Here is an 18812-nt window from a genome sequence, read left to right as displayed (position 1 = left end):
AAATGAGGGAGGAGATATAAGGGGGTGCCGCACTGTGGAGAGCTTTGTGGGTGAGAACAAGTACTTTGCATTGGGTCCTATAATGAATGGGCAGCGAATGTAAGGACTGGTGAAGAGTCAACACTTCCCAGTACCGATTCGCCAGATGGATGACCCTGGCTGCTGCAATAAGTATGGACTGGAGAGGGGAAAGTCGAGTAATGGGGAGGCCAATTAATAGAGCATTGCAGTAGTCCAGGTAGGAGTGGATCAATGTGACAGTGTGAGGTTTTGTTGTTTCTATGGTGAGAAAAGGGTGGACTCTAGAGATGTTCTTTAGGTGTAAGCGGCAAGAGCGGAAAGAGATAGTATATGGGATGTGAAGGAGACATTGGTGTCAAACATAACACTCAGACAGCACGCCTGCTGCTGGGGTGTTATTATGGTTCCACCCACGGAGAGGGAAATGTCAGATTAAGGGACGTTAGTAGATGGCGGGAGCAGAAGAAGTTCCAGTTTTTGAGAGATTGAATTTCAGATAGAGAGCGGACATTATGTTGGAGACTGCGGACAGACAGTCACTGGCGTTCTGTAGTACAGCGGGGGTAAGGTCGGGGGATGACGTGTATAGTTGGGTGTCATCAACATAAAGATGGTACTGAAAGCCAAATCTGCTGATGGTCTGTCCAATTGGGGTCGTGTAGAATGAGAAGAGAAGGGAGTCAAGTACTGAGCCCTGAGATACCCCGCCAGTGAGAGGAAGAGGAGATTACGTGGAGCCAGCGAGCAAAACATTGAAGGAATGGTCAGAAAGATAGGAAGAGAACCAGGAGAGAGCAGTGTCCTTAATGCCTAGTGACTGGAGCCTAGAGAGTAGGAGACAGTGGTCAACAGGGTATGATGTTGAGATCATCACTACCGGCACTCATTGTTACTTTTAATGTGAAGATAGTTCTCAAAGATATTGGCTGCATGTTTAGGAGTGTTGTCTGGCTGCAGTACAAATGTGGAGCCTATTAGACAACAAACCACACCACATTCGAATCTGCCTGTATTTTTCAGCATAGTTCAGTTAATTTGTCTTGTTTGCATGTTGAAGGTATGATCTTTGTCAATACTTCCAAAAAGACCATTTCTGGCCAGATGTCTCAATACAGTATGTGGATGTGTCTAAGTACCTCTGGTTATTGCCAGTTCTCTGTTGCTGGCACTGCTAGACATCTTCTGATTTTAAAGGGAAATAAGCATGATGTGTTTACTGAACTAAGTTTTCTTTGCCAACCATTATGTTTACATTCCTCAAAGTTAACTCATTTCTTTTTGTCCTCAAGGTTGAGAAAAATAGTCAGAAGTTAATCCATCATGCAATACCTACCATGGAGACACCTGATTTCCTACAAATTAATTCTTTAGCTTGACAATAATCTTAAATATAGACCTGTCTCCAGCATAGAATAGGAAGTCCTAGAAATTAAGATATGGCCCACATAGATTCTTGATATTAACATCATCATGTCTGTGTGGTATGGAAATACATGAAGAGACTGAACAATTTTCACAAGTCTTCATTTACAGAAGATCTGTTTCAGTATCCAAAATATTTGGAATAGCCTCATTGCTAAATTACTTCCAAAAATGTGCACAAGTGTATCTAGATTTTTTTAGGCAGAAGGTGGTCATTAGTGTTGAGCGATACCACCCGATATTGAAAAATATGGGATCGGATTGGATCGGCCGATCTAAAAAAAAGTATCGGTTATTGCCGATTCCGATCCCGGAAGTCCCATTAAAGTCAATGGGACAGAAATATCGGAATTAAAAAAAACCCTTTCGGGAGGGGGGACGAGTGTGGGCGGTGCGTGGGCGGACACTGTGTGTGTCTGTGTGTGCGGGCGGGGTCTGTGCAGGCTGTCGGTGGTCTGTACGGGCCTCTCGGGGGGGCCTGTGCCGGCTGCCGGTGGCCTGTACGGACCTCTTGGGGGCCTGTGCCGGCTGTCGGTGGTCTGTGCCGGCTGCCAGGGGCCTGTGCCGGCTGCCGGTGGTCTGTACGGGCCTGCCGAGGGCTTGTGCCGGCTGCCAGGGGTCTGTACAGGTCTGCCGGGGGCTTGTGCCGGCTGCCAGTGGTCTGTGCCGGCCTGCCGGGGGCCTGTGCCGGCTGTCAGTGGTCTGTGCCGGCCTGCCAGGGGTCTTGTGTCTGTGCAGGCATCGTCCGATGGGACTACAAGTCCCATCGGGCTATGCCTGCTACAATGACAGTGATTGACACATTAGCCAATGATGGGACAGAAGTAGTCCCATCATCCGGCTAATGTGTTGAATGTAAAAAAATATATATATATACATACTACATACATACTACGTTAATAGAACATACATACTACATTCATACAACATACATGTATACTACATACTACATACATGCTACATATATACTACATTCCTACAACATACATATACAGTGGGGCAAAAAAGTATTTAGTCAGTCAGCAATAGTGCAAGTTCCACCACTTAAAAAGATGAGAGGCGTCTGTAATTTACATCATAGGTAGACCTCAACTATGGGAGACAAACTGAGAAAAAAAAATCCAGAAAATCACATTGTCTGTTTTTTTTTCATTTTATTTGCATATTATGGTGGAAAATAAGTATTTGGTCAGAAACAAGCAATCAAGATTTCTGGCTCTCACAGACCTGTAACTTCTTCTTTAAGAGTCTCCTCTTTCCTCCACTCATTACCTGTAGTAATGGCACCTGTTTAAACTTGTTATCAGTATAAAAAGACACCTGTGCACACCCTCAAACAGTCTGACTCCAAACTCCACTATGGTGAAGACCAAAGAGCTGTCAAAGGACACCAGAAACAAAATTGTAGCCCTGCACCAGGCTGGGAAGACTGAATCTGCAATAGCCAACCAGCTTGGAGTGAAGAAATCAACTGTGGGAGCAATAATTAGAAAATTGAAGACACACAAGACCACTGATAATCTCCCTCGATCTGGTGCTCCACGCAAAATCCCACCCCGTGGGGTCAGAATGATCACAAGAACGGTGAGCAAAAATCCCAGAACCACGCGGGGGGACCTAGTGAATGAACTGCAGAGAGCTGGGACCAATGTAACAAGGCCTACCATAAGTAACACACTACGCCACCATGGACTCAGATCCTGCAGTGCCAGACGTGTCCCACTGCTTAAGCCTGTACATGTCTGGGCCCGTCTGAAGTTTGCTAGAGAGCATTTGGATGATCCAGAGGAGTTTTGGGAGAATGTCCTATGGTCTGATGAAACCAAACTGGAACTGTTTGGTAGAAACACAACTTGTCGTGTTTGGAGGAAAAAGAATACTGAGTTGCATCCATCAAACACCATACCTACTGTAAAGCATGGTGGTGGAAACATCATGCTTTGGGGCTGTTTCTCTGCAAAGGGGCCAGGACGACTGATCCGGGTACATGAAAGAATGAATGGGGCCATGTATCGTGAGATTTTGAGTGAAAACCTCCTTCCATCAGCAAGGGCATTGAAGATGAAACGTGGCTGGGTCTTTCAACATGACAATGATCCAAAGCACACCGCCAGGGCAACGAAGGAGTGGCTTCGTAAGAAGCATTTCAAGGTCCTGGAGTGGCCTAGCCAGTCTCCAGATCTCAACCCTATAGAAAACCTTTGGAGGGAGTTGAAAGTCCGTGTTGCCAAGCGAAAAGCCAAAAACATCACTGCTCTAGAGGAGATCTGCATGGAGGAATGGGCCAACATACCAACAACAGTGTGTGGCAACCTTGTGAAGACTTACAGAAAACATTTGACCTCTGTCATTGCCAACAAAGGATATATCACAAAGTATTGAGATGAAATTTTGTTTCTGACCAAATACTTATTTTCCACCATAATAAGCAAATAAAATGAAAAAAAAACAGACAATGTGATTTTCTGGATTTTTTTTTCTCAGTTTGTCTCCCATAGTTGAGGTCTACCTATGATGTAAATTACAGACGCCTCTCATCTTTTTAAGTGGTGGAACTTGCACTATTGCTGACTGACTAAATACTTTTTTGCCCCACTGTATACTACATACTACATACATACTACATATACTACATTCATACAACTTACATACATACTACATACAACATACATGCTACATGTATACTACATTCATACAACATACAAATATACTACATACATACTACATATACTACATTCATACAACATACATACATACTACATACAACATACATGCTACATATATACTACATTCATACAATATACATATATACTACATAAATACTACATATATACTACATTCATACAACATACATATATACTACATACATACTACATATATACTACTTTCATACAACATACATACATACTACATACAACATACATGCTACATACTGCATTCATACAACATACATACATGTTAAATACTACATACATGCTACATATATACAACATTCATACAACATACATACATGCTACATATATACTACATTCATACAACATACATATATACTACATACATACTACATACAATACGTTCATACATTCATACAATACATACATTTAGACATACAGTACATATAACATAGAGTACATACTCACCAATACTTGTCACTTTGATCCCCAAAGCCAGTGTCATCTATGAAAAAATATGAAAATAACAAACAAGCCATATACTCCCTGATCTGCAGAAATCCACGAGGGTCCCACTACGATTTCCCATGGAGAACAGCAGCATCAGCTGATGTGACCGCTCTCTAGGGGCTTCAATAATCCAATGTCGGAAGGTAGGTATCCTTCCGCACTGTATTCCTCCACCTCTGTAACAAATAGTCCCTAGTCTCACTTTATGGCAAAAGCTGTGTGAGAAAGTTCCCAGGCAGCTTTTGTCATAAAGTGAGACTAGGGACTATTTTTTTAAAGTGGCGGAGGAATACAGTGCGGAAGGATACCTACCTTCCGTCATTGGATTATTGAAGCCCCTAGAGAGCGGTCGCATCAGCTGATGCTGCTGTTCTCCATGGGAGATCGGCGTGGGACACTCACTCGATTTTTCTAATTTCTTTCATAGATGACACTGGCTTCGGGGATCAAAGTGACAAGTATTGGTGAGTATGTACTCTATGTTATATGTACTGTATGTCTATATGTATGTATTGTATGAATGTATGAATGTATTGTATGTAGTATGTATGTAGTATGTATGTTGTATGTAGTATATATGTATGTTGTATGAATGTATGAATGTATTGTATGCAGTATGTATGTTGTATGAATGTAGTATATATGTAGTATGTATGTAGTATGTAGTATGTATGTATGAATGTAGTATATATGTAGCATGTATGTAGTATGTAGTATATATGTATGTTGTATGAATGTAGTATATATGTAGCATGTATGTAGCATGTATGTATGTTGTATGAATGTAGTATATATGTAGTATGAATGTAGTATATATGTAGTATGTATGTAGTATGTAGCATGTATGTTGTATGTAGTATGTATGTATGTTGTATGAATGTAGTATATATGTAGTATGTATGTTGTATGAATGTAGTATATATGTAGTATGTATGTAGTATGTATGAATGTAGTATGTATGTAGTATGTATGTAGTACATATGTAGTATGTATGTAGTATGTAGTATGTATGAATGTAGTATGTATGTAGTTTGCATGTATGTTGTATTAATGTAGCATATATGTAGTATGTATGTAGTATGTAGCATGTATGTTGTATGTAGTATGTATGCATGTTGTATGAATGTAGTATATATGTAGTATGTATGTAGTATATATGTAGTATGTATGTATGTTGTGTGAATGTAGTATATATGTAGTATGTATGTAGTATATACACTCACTGGCCACTTTATTAGGTACACCTGTCCAACTGTGTGTTAAGACTTAATTTCTAATCAGCCAATCACATGGCGGCAACTCATTGCATTTAGGCATGTAGACATGGTCAAGACAATCTCCTGCAGTTCAAACCGAGCATCAGTATGGGGAAGAAAGGTGATTTGAGTGCCTTTGAACGTGGCATGATTGTTGGTGCCAGAAGGGCTGGTCTGAGTATTTCAGAAACTGCTGATCTACTGGGATTTTCACGCACAACCATCTCTAGGGTTTACAGAGAATGGTCCGAAAAAGAAAAAAAATCCAGTGAGCGGCAGTTCTGTGGCCGGAAATGCCTTGTTGATGCCAGAGGTCAGAGGAGAATGGGCATACTGGTTCGAGCTGATAGAAAGGCAACAGTGACTCAAATTGCCACCCGTTACAACCAAGGTAGGCAGAAGAGCATCTCTGAACGCACAGTGCGTCGAACTTTGAGGCAGATGGGCTACAGCAGCAGAAGACCACACTGGGTACCACTCCTCTCAGCTAAGAACAGGAAACTGAGGCTACAATTTGCACAAGCTCATCGAAATTGGACAGTAGAAGATTGGAAAAACGTTGCCTGGTCTGATGAGTCTCGATTTCTGCTGCGACATTCGGATGGTAGGGTCAGAATTTGGCGTAAACAACATGAAAGCATGGATCCATCCAGCCTTGTATCAACGGTTCAGGCTGGTGGTGGTGGTGTCATGGTGTGGGGAATTTTTTCTTGGCACTCTTTGGGCCCCTTGGTACCAATTGAGCATCGTTGCAACGCCACAGCCTACCTGAGTATTGTTGCTGACCATGTCCATCCCTTTATGACCACAATGTACCCAACATCTGATGGCTACTTTCAGCAGGATAATGCGCCATGTCATAAAGCTCGAATCATCTCAGATTGGTTTCTTGAACATGACAATGAGTTCACTGTACTCAAATGGCCTCCTCAGTCACCAGATCTCAATCCAATAGAGCATCTTTGGGATGTGGTGGAACGGGAGATTCGCATCAGGGATGTGCAGCCGACAAATCTGCGCCAACTGTGTGATGCCATCATGTCAATATGGTCCAAAATCTCTGAGGAATGCTTCCAGCACCTTGTTGAATCTCTGCCACGAAGAATTGAGGCAGTTCTGAAGGCAAAAGGGGGTCCAACCCGTTACTAGCATGGTGTACCTAATAAAGTGGCCAGTGAGTGTATGTATGTTGTATGAATGCAGTATGTATTTAGTATATATGTAGTATGTATGCTGTATGAATGTAGTATATATGTAGTATGTATGTTGTATGAATGTAGTATATATGAAGTATGCATGTAGTATGTAGTATGTATATATAAATATATATATTTTTTTTTACATTCAACACATTAGCTGGATGATGGGACTACTGCTGTCCCATCATTGGCTAATGTGTCAATCACTGTCAGTGTAGCAGGCATCGCCCAATGGGACTTGTAGTCCCATCGGACGATGCCTGCACACACACACAAGACCACCGGCAGGCCCGCACAGACCACCGGCAGCCAGCACAGGCCCCTGAGAGGCCCGTACAGACCACCGGCAGCCGGCACAGACCACCGACAACCAGCACAGGCTCCCGAGAGGCCCGTACAGACCACCGGCAGGCCCGCACTGACCGCGCATCATGATGCGCACAGACCGTGCATAATGATGACATCATTTAAGCAGCCAATCACAGCCATGCCAATAGTTAACATGCCTACATGCCTAACAGGATGTGCCTACTGTCACAGCGCGGGGTCTTACGTGTCTTCCTGCGTGCGCTGTCCGGCGCGCTCCTGCCTCTCGGCGCGTCCCCGCACCCGGCCTCCGGCTCCCTCGGCACTGGGCTCCTGCCCACGGCGCTCAGCCTCCTGGGTAAGCTGACGCGCTAGGCCCCGCCCCCAATATGGCGGCGCCCACCGCTACATATGGCCGGCGTCAGCTCTGGTAAGACACCTGATTATCTCATGCGGTGACGCTGTCCACAGCTTCGCCCTCTGTGTCCTCAGGCCCCTCTTGTCCTCTGTCTTTGCTGCGTTTAGTACCGTGGTTCTGCCTGCCTAACCTCGGTCTGCCTTTTCTGTGCTCTGCCCTCCCTGTCTCCCTGGATCTTTCCCTCCTCTGTCCTGCTTCCTACTTCCCTCTCCACGTCTCAGTTATTTTCTGTACAGCCTGTATTCATTTGTTTGCTTCTTTACATCTACAGCCTCCGTTCCTGTGCGCCCCTGGGCCCCCGGTTCTGCACCCACTGGTTTACTGCCTCACCCTGTACGCTGCCTTCTGTTCTCTTACCTCAGTCGTCCATTTAGTTCCGGCTGTCGCGACTCTATCTCCGGGAGGTCTGTCCCTAACACTCCCTGTATAGGGGGTGGTCCTCACCTGGGCACTCACCTCTGGGGGCTCTGGAGCCGTGACCCAGAGGGTCCACTTCCAGGTACACCTTTACTTTTCTCGCCACACCGTAACACCTACACTTCTGAGGATTCCCATTGGCTGAATCAAATCGAGCGGGCTCATTGCATTATGGGAACCTCCGATTCTGGTATCCGATATAGAAAAAATATCGATACTCGGTATTGGAATTCCGATACAGCGAATATCGGCTGATACCCGATATTTGCAGTATCGGAATGCTCAACACTAGTGGTCATACGAAATATTGGTTTGAATTTAATCTCTCTTTTGTTTATTCACGTTACATTTTGTTACATGTTAGAAATTTACTGTTAACACTTCTATTTTGGAAATCTCACTTGGCTGCATTTTTTACACCTGCCTAAAACTTTTGCATGGCACAAATTAGCATAAACTGTACTTTCTTTTTACTTAAAAGTGTGCTCCTATTAAGTCAGTAATCCAGTAACCTGATGTTCAAAATTGTTCTATGTTTGGGCTCGTCCAAGAAACGTACTACTACATACTGCCTCTTTCCTGCAACATAAATGTAATATCACAATAAAATATTATTAACATTTTGTTACTGCTGCTCTCAACTCTAATTCATAACAGTTTTTTTGAGTGGAGGACATGGCAACGGCGACAAAACCCTTAATGGAAATCTCCCATACAGAATTTTCATACTGCTAGCAAAAAAAAAATATCTCAAACTAATTTTTGTTGTTTACATTATTAAGGCAGTGGTGAAGTTAATTAGCAATAAGGAATTAAGCAACGACAGACAACTTTTTTATTTTTATATCAAGGATGTAGGATAGTGCTACATGTGATATCATTGGGGATATAAGGATAATGGTAAACTCATTGGAGATAGCAAAATAAAATAAATGTAGATATAAATTCCTGAGATAAGATTATGCAAGACCTAATTAATCATAGAAATCCGCAATGACTTTGTATTAACCTTCTTTATACAACAATCCTCTATGACCAGTTTGAATTAGAGCTAACTTTGGTTATGGCTTTGTATGTCTGAATATTTGTGTAAAGCACAATAGAGCTGAAATGATTGGACTTCTTTAATTCAGTAGCAGATGTCTGCAAGAGTCACTGCAATGCTATCATCTGAGTTAAATATAGTCCTACGGTACATACTGTAACATGTGCAAAACTGAATAGATCATTTCTTAAAATAGAAACCCACTTTAAGTCAAAACCAAACTGCAAGCACACGAAAAGCATGCTGCACTTACTTTCGGAAACTGGTAATAAATGGTTGGAAAAGTAAAGTAATTAAATTAAAAAAATATTACTAAACAGCATATTTTAAATAACTTATAGAAAATACATTCTCTTAAAGCACTGCTCCAGTGTTATTATTTTTATTGCAGCCCTGGAGTGGTGCTAATCTAAGTTCTCTGCCCCTAGTATTAAACTTACCAGCCATTGTCTTCACCTATCATTGGCGCCACTTCGGTTGGTCTCCAGCAGTTTGTGGCCTGCCAGATTGCTCTACTGTTTGCTGGTGATCCAGAAAAGATCAAGAATGAGGCCAGGACAAAGCACTCATTGACTTACATTTACAGTTTGTAATTGAAAACCTCTAACTTCCAGGGAGTCATAAGTTGGTATCACAGTTTGATGGCTGGGACTGAAGCCGCCGAAGACTAAAAGCAAAGAATTTAAGTCTAATAGCACCACTGTAGCACTGAAATAAAATTAAAAAAAATCACTGAAGTGGTGCTTTAACTTGTGATATTTTGAGAATTGAAGTCAGCACATCTGCATAGCTAATTTTAACGACATCACAACCAAAGGTGTATCTAGGTTTTCCAGCACTTGTGGCAAGAATTGAGTTTGATGAACCACCCATGAACATATGCAATTTGCACACTTACAGTCACATGCCGATGAGCTGCTCTCTCTAATTTTATCAATGTTCAATAAAAAGCTGAGAAGAGATGCTCGTTGTCAAGTGACCATAAATACGAAAATTGTATATGAGTGAAGTGGTCATATGATGACTGCTGGAACCAGCAAGCAGAGCTGTATCCTGACAGTGAGTATATTATACACTCCCTGATAGAAGTTATGTCGCTTATCCATGTTTTGTAAATAAAAGCTTATAACCTGACATTAAATTCATCCATTAGTTGTATAAATTATTCTTTTGAAAGCTGAAACCCTCCGAAATGTGGTTTAGGTTAAGAAAATAAATTGGCATCAATGCAGAAATATTGATCATTTAATGGACACAGAATGGTCAGATTTTGGCAAGAAAGAAGTTTTGTCGGCGACAGAAATTAATTTGATATTTAAACAAGCAATTAACTTAAAATACAAATATATGTTGCATAATATTGGTGAATGAAGTTGTGGTGCTATTAAAGTCATATTTAATATTTTGTGTGACTTCCATGAGCTTGAAGGACTGCATCCATGCGGTTCAACAATGATTCATACAATTTATTAATGTAGTCATCAGGAATAGCAAAAAATGCAGTCTTAGGCTGGTTTCACATTTGCGTTTTTTTGCGCTTGAAAAAAACGCATACGTGCGCATGCGTTTTTTCCCCTATATTTAACATGGGTGCGCATACCTGTGCGCTGGCATGTGCACGTATGCGATTTTCATGCGCTGCGTTTTTTTGGGGTGTGCGTTTGTATTTCACAGACGCTACATGTTGCATTTTTTGGTCCTGGAAAAAAACGCATGCGTTTTGCGCTAAAAATGGCCATTATAGCCTATGGATGCGCATACGTGCGCACTGGCATGCGCATGTATGCGTTTTTTTAGCGCTGCGCTTTTTTGGTGGTGTCCACTTGTTGTACTAGTTATAAACTTCTAAAGTCAAAAAAAAAGTCTATATAAAGGAGGTGCCTGCCAAAACTCTGCCACTACTACACTGACAGATTGGAGAGCAGACAGTCACCAAGGAACACATTATCAGCGCAAGAATGTGAGTATATTACATTATATGCCTGTCCTTTTAAATTATGTATGTACTAATGATTTTTATTATTTTTACATGCAGTATGTCTTCAGAATCCGAATATTCCCCATCGCGGCAGGAATTGGCGCAAGCAGACCATGAGGTGATTATTTTCGTGCATCTGGTAAGTATATCTGCTGCTACTCCAAATCTCTTACGTTTTTTTCAACTTTTTTAAGACATCATCATCATCATCTTCTGCGGACGGGACTTCTGAGGGCGAAGAGCAGGAGCAGCGAAGCCAAGTCCCGGTGGTGATACGGAATGTATGTATCAAATGATTTGTAATGTTCTTTATTTTTTATCTTCTATTTTTACTCTTTTTTTATGTTTCTTTTTTTTGTAACTTTTTATTCAATTTAAATTTGATTATTCTAATGAATGTGTTTTGTCTAGGTTCCACAACGGGATGAAGACGTCTACCTGGATAATGAGCAGCTCATCAGCCTGGTCCAGGAGCGTGCGCCGTTGTGGGACAGCCGTGACCGGCTGTACAAGGACAATGTGATGACCCGGCGGCTATGGAATGAGGTGGCCGCAGCGTTGATGGATGGCTGGGACAGCGCCACAGCATCCTCCAAAAAGGCGTTTAGTGAGTATTTCCCTGCTCTGTATTGTGCCGCAGTGACTGTTGTCCTTGGCGGCACTGTTGGGTTTCGTGCTAGGTATATTCTAGCAGGAAACCCAACAGTGTCATCGGGCTCTACAGTGACTGCTTTGAGTATTGTATTGCTATATTGTGCCGCAGTGACTGTTGTCCTTGACGGCACTGTTGGGTTTTGTGCTAGGTATATTCTAGCAGGAAACCCAACAGTGTCATCGAGCTCTACTGTGACTGCTTTGAGTATTGTATTGCTATATTGTGCCGCAGTGACTGTTGTCCTTGACGGCACTGTTGGGTTTCGTGCTAGGTATATTCTAGCAGGAAACCCAACAGTGTCATCGGGCTCTACAGTGACTGCTTTGAGTATTGTATTGCTATATTGTGCCGCAGTGACTGTTGTCCTTGATGGCACTGTTGGGTTTCGTGCTAGGTATATTCTAGCAGGAAACCCAACAGTGTCATCGGGCTCTACAGTGACTGCTTTGAGTATTGTATTGCTATATTGTGCCGCAGTGACTGTTGTCCTTGACGGCACTGTTGGGTTTCGTGCTAGGTATATTCTAGCAGGAAACCCAACAGTGTCATCGGGCTCTACAGTGACTGCTTTGAGTATTGTATTGCTATATTGTGCCGCAGTGACTGTTGTCCTTGACGGCACTGTTGGGTTTCGTGCTAGGTATATTCTAGCAGGAAACCCAACAGTGTCATCGGGCTCTACAGTGACTGCTTTGAGTATTGTATTGCTATATTGTGCCGCAGTGACTGTTGTCCTTGACGGCACTGGTTTTTTTTTCCCAACAGTGGACAAAGTCCGAACACGTTGGCGTTCGATCAAGGACCGCTTCAACAGTGATGTTCATGCTGAGGGCCAGGTTCGCAGTGGATCTGCATCAAGGACCAGAACTAGATACCGTCACTATCACGCGTTGCAGTTCCTAAGACCGGTCCTTGCCACGAGATCGTAAGTATTATAAATTTTGGGTTTTTATTTTTATTAATCTGTGTTTTTCTAATCCACAGCTGATGCTTCTTGTAAAGGCATGGTAGTAATGATTTTCCTTTCTTCCACAGCACCTGGAGCAGCACCCTGCAACCTGGCCCTGGAGCGGTCCTTCCTCGGACGTCCTCTGACCCGTCCCAGCCAACCGACAGCCAGGAAGCACCTTGCAGGTCAGCCACACACACAGCTGGTGACCAGGAAGCTGGGCCATCAGGTGTTCCCCTGTCCCAGATCTCTGCCACTGGTTATGCGGGCACTACCCGCCAGCGGCAGAGGGCCTTGGACAGGAATGTCTTGCCCGAGTTTATGCATTTGAGCGAGGCCTTTAATTCCCGCCTCAAGTCGCTGTCCGACAGAGTTGAAAGCGGTTTTGCACTCATGGAACGTGGTTTTAGCCACTTTGAACACCGCTTCAATTCTGTAGAACAGCGCCTTGACCGTCTGGAGGCCGACCTCAACAGACCAGCACACCATTTTTTTAGTAAGATTGAAAAGGGCATGGCGGAACACCTTAGTCCTGAGCAACAGCTGAATGTGCTGCAGGCCTGCAACAATGCTTTCTTGCAGGCTATGCAGCATAATCGGTACGGTCAGCAGTCAGTGGTGTCATTTCCACCTGTGCCACTATTGACTCGCTTCACCTCACTACCGACTTGTGCTGCATACCACTGCACGGACACCTCTATTCAAAGCCAGGACACCCACCGTTACACCACCACAAGTCTGAGTGCAGCTGGTCACTTCACCGACACCACCATGACAAGCGCTGCTCCTGTCTGGAGCACCACCGCCACTCCCATGCATGCGTGGAGCTCAGCCACCACTAGGCAAACATGGAACAGCCCTGCCACTACAACAACATGTAGTAGCCCTGCCACCACCACTCTGCAAACCTGGACCATCACTGCCGCCACCAGTCCTCCTGCAAGGACGAGCACTGCCAACCAAGAGCAGCAGCAGCAGCCACCTCAGCAGCAGCAGCAGCCACCTCAGCAGCAGCAGCCACCTCAGCAGCAGCCACCTCAGCAGCAGCAGCCACCTCAGCAGCAGCAGCAGCCACCTCAGCAGCAGCAGCCACCTCAGCAGCAGCAGCAGCCACCCCAGCAGAGGGGGGACCTACACTCAATATTTGCCCCAAGTTCAAGGCGAAATCAGCCACCTCAGCAGCAGCAGCCACCTCAGCAGCAGCAGCAGCCACCTCAGCAGACGGGGGACCTACACTCAATATTTGCCCCAAGTTCATGGCGAAATCCATCAAGGCGGGCATTGGGCCAAAGTCGGTCCAGGCACACAAGCCTACGGCGACATGCCATTACAACAAATGTACCTGAACAGATTTCCTCTCCTCCAAGTGTTCCTAGTTTAATTCCCTTAACTGGACTACCTTCCCCCACAAGTTTTGTTGCCCCTTCCCCTCAAACACCATCTTCAACTGCAAGTGTTGCATATTCCCTGCACACCCCCAAATTGAAACCATCTGCCCCCAAACGCCGGAAAAAATAATTTTTTGGTTTATTTTTGTGATTAAAAATAAATTTACATTTGTGGTTCACCATTACAAAGTTTCATTAATGTTGGTTGCGCCGCTCACACACACTGATGGGTAAATACATGTTAAAAACCAACCCAAGGCCTAGTATAGTCATATGTGAAATAACACGGACTAGTATAGTCATACCAAGGCCTAGTGTAATAACTTGAGTTTTACCAACTTGGATCTGGTTTCATGAAAAACAAACTGTTGAAACTTGTCTAAAAAATAAGTTTCTTTCTTAAAAAGTTTCACCAGTTTGTTTTTTGTGAAACAAGATGCTAGTTGGTAAAAATCGAGTTATTACAGTAGGCCTTGGTATGACTATACTAGGCCGTGGTATTTCACATATGACTATACTAGTAGGCCCAAGGCCTACTACACTCATATTTGAAATACCACGGCCTAGTATAGTCATTCCAAGGCCTAGTGTAATAACTCTAGTTTTACCAACTAGAATCTGGTTTCATGAAAAACAAACTGTTGAAACTTGTCAAGTTTCACCAGTTTGTTTTTCGTGAAACAAGCTCCTAGTTGGTAAAAATCGAGTTATTACAGTAGGCCTTGGTATGACTATACTAGGCCGTGGTATTTCACATATGACTATACTAGTAGGCCCAAGGCCTACTATACTCATATTTGAAATACCACGGCCTAGTATAGTCATTCCAAGGCCTAGTGTAATAACTCTAGAAACTTGTCTATTTCTACACTACAAGTTGGAATGGAGCTGATTACATTCATCCACTCAATGCTGACTTGTATTCCCCATTGACTTTCATTGGGGTTGGGTTTTGAGGGTTGGGTTTTGAAAAAATCACATACTTTTTTTTCAACTAGTTGGACAATTTTCTCTTGAAAAAAATTGGTTTACTGATTCATGGACTGCAGCTTTGCTCGTTCCAATATATTTCACGCAGACTAGCAATGCTGCATTTTAACTCATATGTGTATTTACCTTCCCAGGTGTGTGAACATCAAAAAATTCAGTTATACATGGGAAGTTTTTTATTTAATTGGAGTTTAAAAAATATAGTGCACTCAGTAATGGTATCAAATAAGGTTTTTTATTACCATAAACAAACAAAAACATTACACCATTTCATCTTGCCAGTGCACCCATCCTACATCAGAAATAAAGTAGGCCGCAAATTGGTCCCTCATTTGGCCAACTTCAACGGATGACCTGAGAGTGTGCTGAGTGAATTCAGGCAATGGGTTAGGAGCATCATCGTCCAGTTCAAAGATCGGGTGCTCTTTAGCCATCACAAAGTTATGTAGAACCACACAGGCCTTCACCACCTCATCGACTGTTTCAAGTTTAAGATTAATGGCCGTGCCCAGAATTCGCCATCTGGAGACAAGAATCCCAAAAGCACACTCGACAGTTCTTCTGGCCCTGGTCAGCCTGTAATTAAATATTTTTTTGGTGTGGTCCAAGTCCCGGCTGGAGTAGGGTTTCAGTAAGTTTCTGCACATTTGAAAAGCCTCATCGCCAACCATTACAAAGGGCAGTGACGGAGCTTCGGTGTGAGGAAGAGGCCGTGGCATAGGGAAATTAAATTGGTTGCCATACAACCTCCGGCCCATGTCTGAGTTTTTAAAAGCCTGTGAGTCATTACCACGGCCAAATGCTCCAATATCCACTGCTACAAACATACATCCGGCATCCGCAATGGCCATGAGTACTATTGAAAAGTACTTTTTGTAATTATAGTACTCAGATCCCGTTCTTTTGGGTTTGATGATCCGTATGTGTTTACCATCAACAGCTCCCAAACAGTTGGGAAAATTGCATACTGTCCAGAATTTGTCAGCAATTTCCATCCACTTTTCAGCGGTGGGCAGGGGCATAAATTCTGGACAAAGAACATTCCAGAGAGCCCGGCAGGTGTCAGCAACAATTCCAGACAAGGTAGAGATTCCAATACAGTACTGGAAGTGTAGTGAAGATAGGGTTTCTCCAGTCGCCAGGAATCTGTGAACAGACAAAGAAGTAAAATTAATATTTATGTATATTATTTTAAAAAACTATAAAATAAAATATTAGTACATTCACGAAAACTAATTACCCAAGGTTTTGAATACTAAATTTAAAAAAAAAACATCAGACCGCACCCCTTGGTTTTTAAATATTACATACCGTAATGTCACCAGTAGCCGTTCCTCAGGAGGAATCGCACGACGGAGCTGTGTGTCCTGTCTCCGGATGGATTGTTGGACACGAGCAAGCAAATCCCTGAAACTTTCTTGGGACATCCGGATATAATCTGTAAATTTCTCCGGGTTTGCTTGGAGCTCGCTGTAGAGGGTGTGGTATGCCCCACGGCTCTCCCGGAGTTCAACAATCGGATGTATCCACATACGCCGCCGCTGCCGTCTTCGCTGCCTCTCTCTCTTCCTTTGTTCATGGCAAGCAACTGCATACGCCTGAGCCATCGCGATGTCCAAATCCAAGTTGAAGTGAAAACTCTTCCAGCGCAGATCCATGGTCACGAGAAGAATCAAGCAAATGTGAAGAATACTGTAGACAGGGTCTATATATTAACATACCACACCCACAATGAAGTCCCATTGGTCTAGTGTGTTGTTGAATGGTTTTTTTTTCTTTTTTGGGGGGTTTTTCAAAAATCTGTAAAAAAACGCAAACGCACAAAAAACGCATACAAACGCACAAAAACGCTGCGTTTTTTTCCTGCATGCGCATAAAAATGCTTGAAAAAAACGCAGCAGTTGTATGCTTTTGTATGCGTTTTTTCAATGCATTTTTTTGCGGGAAAAACGCGCTGCAAAAAAAAGCAAGTGTGAAACTAGCCTTACATGCTTCCTAGAGTTCATCTAGATTCTTTGGTTTTGTCTTCCAAGCTTCCTCTTCCATCCTACCCCAAACAAGCTCAATGATGTTCATGTCTGGTGACTGGGCTGGACAGTCCTTGAGCACCTTGATCTTTTTTGCCTGGAGGAACTTTGTTGTAGAGATGGATGTAGGAGATCGAGCACCATCCTGCTGCAGAATTTGACCCCTTTTATGATTTGGAATATAAAAGGTAGCTAATACTTCTTGATATTTTAGGCTATTGATATTGCCTTCCACCTTGCAAATGTTTTGCACACCCCCATACTGAATGTAACCCCAGACCATGATCTTTCTACCATCAAATTTAACTGTTTTCTGGGTGTATTTTGAATCCATACGGGGTCCAGTAGGTCTCCTGCAGTATTTGTGGTGGCTGTGGTGTAATTCTACTGAAGATTCATCAGAGAAATCCACCTTCTGCCACTTTTCCAGTGTCCAACTGTTTAGCAGGCTGTGGGACTTTGCAAATGCCACATGGTTTTTTATTTACCTTTTGTTTAGTGCTGGCTTCTGGGCACTGATTCAAGGCCATTTCGAGACAGAATCCTACAAACTGTTCTAGTTGACACAGGGACTTGAGGTGACCAGGCCTGTTGGAGCTCTGCTGCAGTGGAAGAGGGGCTCATGAGCAGTTATCTTGCGGGGTCTGCCAGACCTGAGCTTGTCAAACACATCTACAGTCTCTTCAAATCTTTTTTTAATTCTTTGTACTTGATGCTGAGACACATTGAAGGTGCCAGCCACCTCTGCAGTGGATCTGGTCTTCAGTCTCTTGATAATCCAGGCTTTGGTCGCAGGGTAGATTTTTGGCATGTTGTCAGAGCTCAAGTTGCAGCTCAAGTGAAGGTCTGGGGTGCTGGGTTTCTTTTTATACACACCCACTAATTAACCGATCATTTCCTGAGCACAGGTGAGGATGTAAACTAGGATTGGGTGCATTATATGACCAGGCGACAAAACTTTTGTCTTGCCAAAATCTGACCATTAAATGATCAATATTTCTGCATTGATGCCAATTTATTTTCTTAACCTAAACCACATTTCGGAGAGTTTCAGCTTTCTAAAGAATAATTTATACAACCAATGGATGAATTTAACATCAGGTTATAAGCTTTTATTTACATAAGATGGATAAGCGACATAACTTCTGTCAGGGAGTGTACTCTGTTAAGATATGCACATGCTACAGTGCTTCATTTTAGAATTAAAAGGCTTGTCCAGGTTTGAGATGAGAATGCAATCACTTGTCCATTGCCGGTGGAAGGAGTGGCTGATCATGTCAGTACAAGTGTACAATTTGTATACTTCTTTCCACATTCCAACTAGACGTGCCTGGCCTTGCTCAATTAATTTTCATTGAGTGAGGCCACATATGTCTAGTCAGCATTTGACTGCATGTATTTAAATCGCCTGAATTAGTGATTCCTGACAGCATGCAGTGTGCACTGTGAGAATTCAAAAGTCTGCAGTCACATAGAATGACTGCAGACTCATCACAAACCTGGACAACCCCATTAATGCTCCTAACAAATAAAAATATGACAATTTGTTTCTCAATCAA

The sequence above is a fragment of the Dendrobates tinctorius genome, unplaced genomic scaffold (genome assembly GCF_039654945.1).
Source record: "Dendrobates tinctorius isolate UK_male_01 unplaced genomic scaffold, ASM3965494v1 ptg000016l, whole genome shotgun sequence".
Taxonomy (NCBI): Eukaryota; Metazoa; Chordata; class Amphibia; order Anura; family Dendrobatidae; genus Dendrobates; species Dendrobates tinctorius.
This window is presented reverse-complemented; position numbering follows the sequence as displayed.